A 9,675-nucleotide genomic window follows, 5' to 3' on the forward strand; every position below is an offset into this window, starting at 1 on the left:
GTTCTGACAGTGCTGCCACCGTGACCCTAAGCACTGTGCACACAAAGCTAGCCAACTTCCAGAGGAAGTGGACTGGCGTCGGTAGAATGCTTCGTCAAGGAGCTGCGGCAAGGAAGTAGGTAGTGAATACTGCACACGAGGTAGTCTAGGCTAAAGTGGAGGGAACCGAGGGATACAATTCCTTGTCGCTATTGTCAAACTACCACTGGGCGTTTCTTTGTGATTTTTTTTTTTCATTTTTTTTTTTTGGTTTTACTAGCCATTGTGTCTTGTAACAACATAGTTTGTGAAATACTCTCAGGTTTCCAGGAGATCCTTACTAACCCTTGCTCGGTATACTGTAGTACAGTATTTTTGCACTCGGTCTGTGCTCGTCGTGGAAAATACCTTGAAAGCACGAAAGCAGGAAAAATTAAAGAACTTGAATTTCCGTAATGTCAAATTAGACGCGAGGAAGAATATTCATGAACGGCCTGCGCAAGTGTCTTCTGTATGTCCTTTGTATTTTTATAGAATGCAATTTCTCTTAACGATCTTTCGTTTCCTCTTGCGCGTACGTGCTCTACTCTATCCCCTGTTTCTTGTTCTTTCACCTGAATTCGCCTGAAACGAATATTTTTATTCGAGGAGCGTTATGGGTTTCCTGAACGAACGAGCGATCTCTGGAGAGAAGGTCGTTTGGTAGTCTGTGTAGACGGGGAACTCTGATGTTAACAAAAAATGGGAGTCGAGCGAAGAGACGAGGACAGGGATGGAGGGAAACTGAGAGAATGGAAGATAGAAGGTTCTTACTCTCGGTGGTTGGTAAAGCATTTGCGGCGATTATACATTCAGCAATGGACCAATGAATTGGCAGGAGGAGAATAGGGTAGCTACCCTCAGTGTTCCTGCCACCCCGAGAAAGGAAAGATGGAAGAGTGATACAAAGAGGTAGGTTGAGATTTCGAGAAGACAATTCCATTGTAAGATCATGTGGCGTATTTTTCTAAAGGGATTTCAGGCTATGCTGCATTCAAAAGAGAATCCGTACGTGGAACTCGGAGACTTTCGTATTACTTAAAAATCTGTTAATCAACAAGGGATGAAGGGTCTTTCTGTGTACTAGCTTTTCCTCTCTGTCGTCTTGGTGCACTATTCTTTCTTGACAATTACAACAGCACTTGTTCGATAGCTTAATGGCCGATGGCAACGACCAAGGAAAATCCGGATCTCCTAAGGAACCTTGGATGGAATCGTGCTAACCTCTTTCGCCAGAAGTATCCTGGCGAGGATGGACCAGACGAAGCAAGACTTGAACCATTGTGTACTTGGACGCTCCTGACAGATTACCAGATTGCGGGAGCACGTGAACTTCTTTATCCAGACTAAGTGTTCGGGAGCTGAGCTACCGGTGACTCTATTTCCGGAGATCCTGAGATTTCGAGATATAGTACAGAGAGAGGAGGAATTCAGATGAGTCTGTTTTCTCCATGGTTTTGCTATTTTCACGAAGGACGTTTGGACGATAACTATAAAGCGTCATGTGAACTCAAGTGAAGATTCAAAGACCGAGGACACAATTTGTTAGACGAGGAGAAAGACGAAAAGAAATGGCAGTCCTCGGTTATTACTGGAACCGATTGTCTCGAAAATGGCAAATATTTCCTACGATGCGATGAAATTAGAATTTTTGAAAGAGTTATTCGGAAAATGTCTGGCGTCGGATAATAAGTAGAAAAAGAATGCTCGAAGAATATTGTGACAACGTCTATCTCAGTGTTTGCGCTGTCTTGAAAATCCTTTAACGAGAAAAACAGAGGCGTCTCGATATGGGTGGCTGTCTTTTTTACGTATCAAAGTGAAATCGAGTCTTATGTGGTTCTAGGGTGCAAAGGACAGGTAATTTAGTAACATCATTCGGAGGGTCCTTTTCTTTCCTTCTTCAAGGATCAATGGGATTTCTCTACAAACAAAAGAAAAAAAATCTACGTAATGCCTCCATTGGAACGAAGCGTCGTAGAACAGGGAGATTTTACGTTAGCCTGTTTTACACTGTGGTAGAATATCATCCCATCTCATTGTTACCTTCTCTTCTATCTCCTCGACCATATTCCTAGCCGGTCCTCTGTCTTCGGCTCTTTCTCGCTCTTCCTCTCTTCGCGTCCCACACGCGGCGAACGGGAGGGCAGAGAAGGATAAGGAAAAATGTAAGAAAAGAAAACTCATCAGAATTCCGTGAAAGGTGTCGACGGAACGCGTGTCCCGGATGCCGATATGGAAGTTCCTCTCGACAGGCAACCCTCAAATATGGAAATCATTATCATATTGACATTAGTACCTTGGAATTCCTGTCCTGAAGCAGAGAGTCCCGGAAGACCCTTTTTTCCTCAAACTACTTGCCTTACTTGGACCGTCAACAGAGCATCATTCTTCCAAAGATTCTCGAAGGATGAACTATACGTGTCATCTTGAGGAATGATCGATCCGTCAGGCGCCGCCCTGGATCAACGTTGAGGATCAATATTGACTTGACGTCACGTTACACGTGCACTACGTTAATCTTTATGTCAACAGAATCTATCTGGATCTTCAGTGATCGGTAGAATTGGAAGCCGGCATCGTGCCGGTAAATTTGGAAAGGACGTTTTCCCGTGGTCTAATTCAATCACGAGCGTTTGACGTACATAAATCGGATGCGAGTGGAAAACTGTGTCAGTCCACGCGCTTCGGTGAACTCTTTAATTCTTTGATTCCAGCCGGTCCGTCTCTTTTGGTTGGGATTGGGTTTGGATGTGGGCCGGTAGGTTGGGTCAGATAAGCCGCATCTCCATTGGTCGGCATCCAATGTTACATGGTGGTGGTTTTCAAATTTTTTTTTTTCTTTTTTTTTTCATTTCTACTCTTTCCCACTTTACTTGTCGTGTTCCCTTATTCATTCTTTTTTTTGCATCTTTTCTCTCTTTTTTTTTTCCCCCATCGGATCGCGAGCTTTAATTGACCTGTTTCCGGTCGTGCACGTTTTTCGGATCAAGCTATCGGAGTTTCTTCCATTTTTTCCTCTCGTTCTGTATGCACGCTGCTCCGTGCATTCTGTCGCTCCGCAAACACTTTTGAATACTCCGACTTTGCATTTTAGCGTGGTGCAAGTGCATGCGTTCGTTGCATGAATTTATACGATGCCAGAACTATTGGGATTCTAAGGCGTGGATACAGTAAAACTGTGTTTGCAAGATCGATCGATCTTTCGAGATGCGTTTAAGGTGGTTTATCGGTGATACTTAGAATTTTGTAATTTCACGAAATTTCTTTTAATTAGAAACGAATTAAGATTTCGAGTGCTGAATAAAAGAAATTTTAAAAAATTAATTTACACGTTGAAGAATGTTCTTGACAAGATGGGAATTGGGAGTTTAGTGTTTATGAGAAACATGAGTCTACGCTCCATGAAGGTTTGAGTTTTAATTAGACCTTTGAATAGGAACTCCTTGCTTAAGACTCCTTCGAAAGTGCTTCAGAATTCAATTGTAAAGTGAGGAAAGTGGGCGAATTTATTGCTACGGGTTTGTCCGAAGTACATGAAACAGCCTGTGGATTAACGAAGTGAGGGGATGGTCAGAATTGGTTAGGAAGAAAGAGAAAAATGGTAAATGCAAATCCAAGAGAAAAATAGAAAATGAAGCGATACGAGACTGTGAAGCGTGACTCGATTCTAATTCATTTTGAACTCGAAGAACTTTCCAATCAGCCCAGCCCCCCCCCCAAATATTCTTCACTCTTTTATTCCGTAAAATCCTGTCCCTGGAACTAATTCAATTGCGCAAGTGAAACACGTCGTTCACTCTCAATTCCCATTGAATTCCCGTCTCGTGAGTGTATACGTATCAAATGTGCTGGTGGTGCGCATTTATTTTGGGACCTGAGTATGCATTTCAAATTGTACATAATTATACGTTCACGTGGGAATCGCTGTAATCTGGATTAGTATAAATTTCATAAATTCGATTTTAAAATAAATAATCGTTTACCCGAAATGTACGTTTATCGGCATAATCAAAATATCAAAGACTTTGTAGGTGTCAAATTTTTAGTCTGCTCACAAGTACCGTCGAGCTAATCGACATTGGTTATAAATTTTCTAATCAGCAGCGCGTTGCAGATTGACGGTAATTGCGTATACATTGTTTTTGACATTTATCTATTATTCTGACAGTATTCGAACTCTAAAAGCTCTCTCGTGGTTGGGCCAGGGTGTAATGCATACGTCACTCCCGCGACACCGACTCGCAGCTTTACCATTGTCGATTAAAGGATTCGTCGAATGGTTTACGACGAGGAATCCTTTTCTTTTGGAATTCGATTGAACTGTTACTCGTTGGTAATTGACCTGAAAGCTAAACTTGTACGTACGTATGTCGTAAAGCAGGAAACTGTTGAGGGGTAGGACTACAGGAGTCATAGGGAAGAGGATGGAACCAAGAAGATAAAGCGGAGAAAGTCAAAAAGTGATATCGTCCGGAACGCGTTCTTCACAACGAACAAAGATCATAGGACAAGGACACGTGTCGAGTGACAATTGAATTTCTCCGAGTTTTCTCGATCTCATTATTACAATTGCTGTCCGGATGAAATTCATCGAGTACCGAATGTCAAACGATACTCTTGTTGTCGAACAAATTCTCCCGGAAGTCTCGTGAACCGGAACTCGTTAGGAGCATAAAAAAGCGCAAATCGAAACTCCGAGGATCGAATAAATAATTCGCTGCTTATTCATCTGTCTCCTCCTTTTAAATTGGAAGAACTTTTGGCAACCGGCTTGTTCGCTCGTCGGGCTTATTGGACGTAAAAATAAAAAAGGAAGCTCGCAGTTAAGCCGAGTTTAAATCGAGCCGCTTAGAATTTCGTTGGGCCGAAGTTATAGCTGTTATTAAATTCCACGGTAAAAGCTCACATAAGGTTAAAGCACGTTGCCGATTTTCTAACGAGGCTGGGGAATCGCTGAATTACACCAGATTCATTATAAACGTTTCTTGTTACCTTGTATTAAAAGATCTTAACTTCTTGGTAATAATGTGATATATTGGTCGTTTTTCTTCTTTAAATTGTTTAATTAAAACAATAATCGTATATATGATAATGTATCCAGATTTATTGAAGACTCGTCACTCGGATAAGTGATGCAGTCCAGTTAATGATGATGAAATATGGGGTCCATTGGATCTCACGAATTTTTTTGGATTTTCAACTGGACATTTTGTCGGATTGGCTTTTACCTTCACTCTTGTGGCTGTGTAGCATAACATACATATTCGGGGCGTTTGAGGAATTTCGAAACTGACCCAGGTGAATAATTCAGAGGTCCTTGAGTTGTCGCCTTTATGAAATTTGACGAGGCTGAATGATTCTCGACTTGGAAGTATCAAAAGTTATGTACATTGATTCGCAGTGGAGCTTTATCTCTTATCAGTTTTTATCAACGTGTAATTTTCCTCCGTCAGTGAATTTCCACGTCGATTCGAAAATAAAGTGTAATGTGTGAAATAAACTACTGAACCTATCAGCCTCTGGCTTTGCTGACTTAAGAACCCTAAGGGTTATACCGTGTACAGAACTACCTTGCAACTCTGATGCGATAGACTTTTCCGAACGTGTTTACGTTTTATACGGTAATTTCGGTGTGGCTGGTTTTATAAAGTTTTCAAAAATTCACCAAGTATTTCACAATTTCGAGTTTATTTTCGGTCATTCCGTAGCTTTCCTACGTACGTTCGCTAAGACCTCGTGAGGAATACGTGACTGCCAAGATATTCGCTTGAATTATTATTCCGTTTGAATGTGAGAAAATTTGACAAATTTTCATACTACACTTTACTGAAGTGCAAAATTTTAGAATTTCACGTATAATCTACTACCTCGGATTAGTCGAACCTATTGAAATTTCTATTCGCTTTCTTAAACTTTTCACGTTAGTGTACTTTCTCACGGGATAAGCCAATCGCAGCTTCCAGTTGCTTCATACATATGTATTCGCTTATTCCTTCCAGTTAGGCGAAGGTACTGTAGTTAATTTTATCTTTACTTGAATATCGTTAATTCTATTTCTTTCTAGGAAGGGATATAAAATTTCAAAAAATCATGCTGTCATCAGCTGACAAAATTGGTTTGGTGCTTTTTTTTTTTTAAATTTCTTTTAACTTCCTGTCGATACTAGTCGAAAAGATACGATATCTCTGGTACCGTCTATATACGATTTATTCTTCGTTCCTTTTCTTTTGGCTTCGCTATGAACTTTTCTTGGACATTTTTATCGCAGTTACCGTAACCCCTTATGAACACGTATAGTGACCCATCGCGTTAGGATAGCCCTGGGGAAACGGTACTTTTATTCTTTACTGCCTTAATTAAGGTCGAGAGCCAGGATAAAAATTATGGTCCAATCTGCGGAGAATAAATTCGAAGTATCGCGGCTGATAGGAAATCTAAGGAGCTCTGCAAGATACTCCACGATTAAATTGATCACTGGGTATATACTGTTATCAATCGATTTCTTGGATCCCTTAGACTATAATCTCAGATACGTAATTCTCGACGCGTTGATATATTTTCCTTTTGATTATCTTAAATTTCACTTTTTCCCGTTTATCCTAAAAATTCTCAATTTTCATTTATTTTCATCTCGTACACGCGAAAATGTTGATGAGCATACTTTTTTTTTCTTTGCTATCATTTTCTTAGACACTAATCGGGGTTTTTGAAATTTTATTCTTACACCGATCTTTTTGACTGAAAAATAATTCTAGGTGAAATCCTTTATCATTTCGGTATAAGGTGTGCATTTATTATAACATCAAAAGTTTATGTTCGTGTTTATGACGCATTTTAATATCCAACCATAAGATATACGAGGTCATGGCATGATACACGCTCGTATTAAAGTGTGCGACATTTTACGAAACAGTAATTTCAATGTTCCCGTTTCTTTTTTCTCCCGCTGAATCCTCGTCTGCAGTGATACGTGCTCAAACCAGTGCCGACCCTCGACGGAATTACTCATTCATCTTCCCCTATCGTATATGGTAGAAATCACATACGACAGATAAAAACAACAAACGGCTAAGACTCAGTTTCGTCCCAGACGATTTTCAACGGGGCGCGCCAAATTCTATATGAAAATTGTGAAACGAATCCGTGAGCCACGATACACTGAAAAATTAATTTCAGAGCGTAGCAATATACTCGCAGACTCGTAAGACTGTATAAAAATACATAAACCATAAAAGAGAGACGTTATAGCTGCTGCAGTATTGTGAATAAAGCCAGCTAATCCTGACCGACGATTCCCAGGATCCCCAGATGCAATCTTGCATTTTAACTTGAAAACTGGCTGAGAAATGGCGCGTGGAGTCTCCAGGTAATGCAACGCGAGTTTAAGTGAAATATTGCAACCCCCCCTGGGGACTACGGGGCTGGCTGAGGGGTAGCGGGTGGGGGTGGTGTTCTTGTTTGAGAAAACGCCACGTTACGGCAAGTATTCCTGCCAGTGGGACAGAACCTGCTGGATACTTGGATACTCGTGAAAAGTTGTAGGACGATAGATCAGAAGTATCCACGGTGAGAACCGGACGATATGAAATCTCGAGTAACAGATAGAAGAGAAAAATTTTCTCACTCATCGGACCTCACTACGAGAAGGAAGGAGCCACGGCGCAGCATCCGCTATTGACTCGAAAGTTATAAGGTTTCCATCGGTGAGCCGCAATTTAGTAAGAAGATTTCGCATTATGGCGTGGGTCGCTAAGCATCCCAGTGTATTCATGAGCGTAAAGAAGTTTGCCTGCTGAACGATCGAACTACAGATAGGCGTGCCATTATGAAGGGTTCGCGAGACGAGCGGGGGAGTACTGCTGGGGGATGAAAAAGTAAAGGGTGAATTTTTTATAAGAGAATTCAGTAGACCGCAAGGGCTCATCTTAGTTTTCAACCCCCCAAAGGCCCTTCCCATTCCTGCAGCATCCCTTTTATTCGACTCACCTTGACTTTCGCTGCAGTAACCAGCTCCCCCCCTAGTCCTTGTACCTACAGGACAGTTTTGCAAGAGGATTTGCGATAAGCTTCTTCGCCCTTGCCGTGACTTCGCTTGGAAGTTGATTCTTTGTCTTCCCTAAAGAATTACTTTATCCCGTATTAAATCCTCGAATCATCCTCTATTTGCTTGCTTGGATTCCTTGAGTAATACCTTCCAAATGGATATTACGAGTTTGATCAATTCCACTGAACAATACTAAAGTCAAGTTCACAATGGTACCAGGTGTAACTGGATATTGGTATTGTTATAGGGGCATTGCAGAGAGGTTATGTACGTACACATTGTACACGTATGGATGTCACAGGTATGTTCCCACATGGACACGTTCGTCCACAGTGGGACGTGTCAGGGTTTTAGAGAAAAATTTAGGTTGGCTTGTACCATGGTGTAAGTAATGTTGGAGGGTTCGACACGTCAAGTCTTGGGTATTCAACGTTTTCTTTGTGTAAATGCAGTTTTCGTAGATGGCGCCAGAGTGCGAAACGATTGCGAGATGAAAAAATCGAGTGACGGGTTAACGTTTAAAATATATTGCCTGATCGATTTACGGCCTCTGCTTGCCATTCGGATTGTCCTCTCGTGTAACTGAGATACCTGTACAATATTCTACGGTAGACGCTCTTTAGCCGCTGCTCCACGTCTCGTACCGCTATGCCATTTTCTCAGGAAGTAGGCAGTTGGCGTTAACGATCGCTTTGTGAGCTCACCCGAGCGTATCGTATCTCGTGACCGAAAAGAATAAGTATATTCGCTATGCTACCCGGAACCCCAGCTTCAGGTGGCGTAAGGTTTCCTTTATCTCTTAGGCCTTCGCCATGGCCATTCTACAGTCTTCCCTAATTCGCCAATAACACAAGTACAAACGACATCGAATAGCTTCCGTGCGAACGACCCAAAATCTTGTGAGTTTACTTGGGTTTGCATTAAATGCATTAACGTACAATTAACTTCTGTCAATGGGTTCGGTTAAAGGGGTCGTTGGTGACCTTCGTCCCTTTATACGTCTAAATAGCATGAATTACCTGAATGGCAATTCCAGACTGTGCCAGGGAGAATATTTTACTTACGGAGTACGGAGTTACGGATATCGTCCATGACTTCTTTTTTTCTTTTTTTTTTTTTGGGTTCTTGCACCTCGCATCAATCCACTGCGCTTCTTAGGGACGAAGCTTCAGGGTGAAACACACGGTGCAGTCATAAGTCACGGGTGAAAAAAAATAGCACTGGCGCAGATCCAACGCTTTTCCCGGTTGCATTGTAAAAGAGTGAAATTTATTACCTCGATGACCTGATAAGGCCACGAGGTCATGCTTTGTGCTATCATCAAATCCCATAATTATCGACTCGTTTTTCCTTCTTGTTACCACCGGCCGCTTCCTTTTTTCTATACTGCTGCCTTTTCCTCGTTCCAGCCGTACAAAATAGAGTGGATAGCTGTGACTGACGTTCGTTTGAGTGACAGCTAATAGATCTGACGTCACCATTAGCTTAGCAACGGATGAAGTAACCTCTCCGACGTTTTCGCTGCATTCCTTCATTAATTAGTAGCGTCACGCAAGAGCTCTAGGGGGTGGTTATCGTCAAAACAAGCCTTCTCGACTCCCCCTGCCCCC

General features: G+C 41.7%; 1 protein-coding gene across 1 annotated transcript in view; it reads right to left on the reverse strand.

Annotated features, from left to right (window-relative positions):
- The window catches only part of LOC107273985, a gene marked incomplete at its 5' end in the record, with an annotated part of 100,014 nt that overhangs the window by 13,949 nt on the left and 76,390 nt on the right, over positions 1–9,675 (reverse strand). The gene's annotated exons all lie outside the window — the stretch shown is intronic.

Source organism: Cephus cinctus, unplaced genomic scaffold, assembly GCF_000341935.2.
Source record: "Cephus cinctus unplaced genomic scaffold, Ccin1 Ccin1_scaffold1922, whole genome shotgun sequence".
NCBI lineage: Eukaryota > Metazoa > Arthropoda > Insecta > Hymenoptera > Cephidae > Cephus > Cephus cinctus.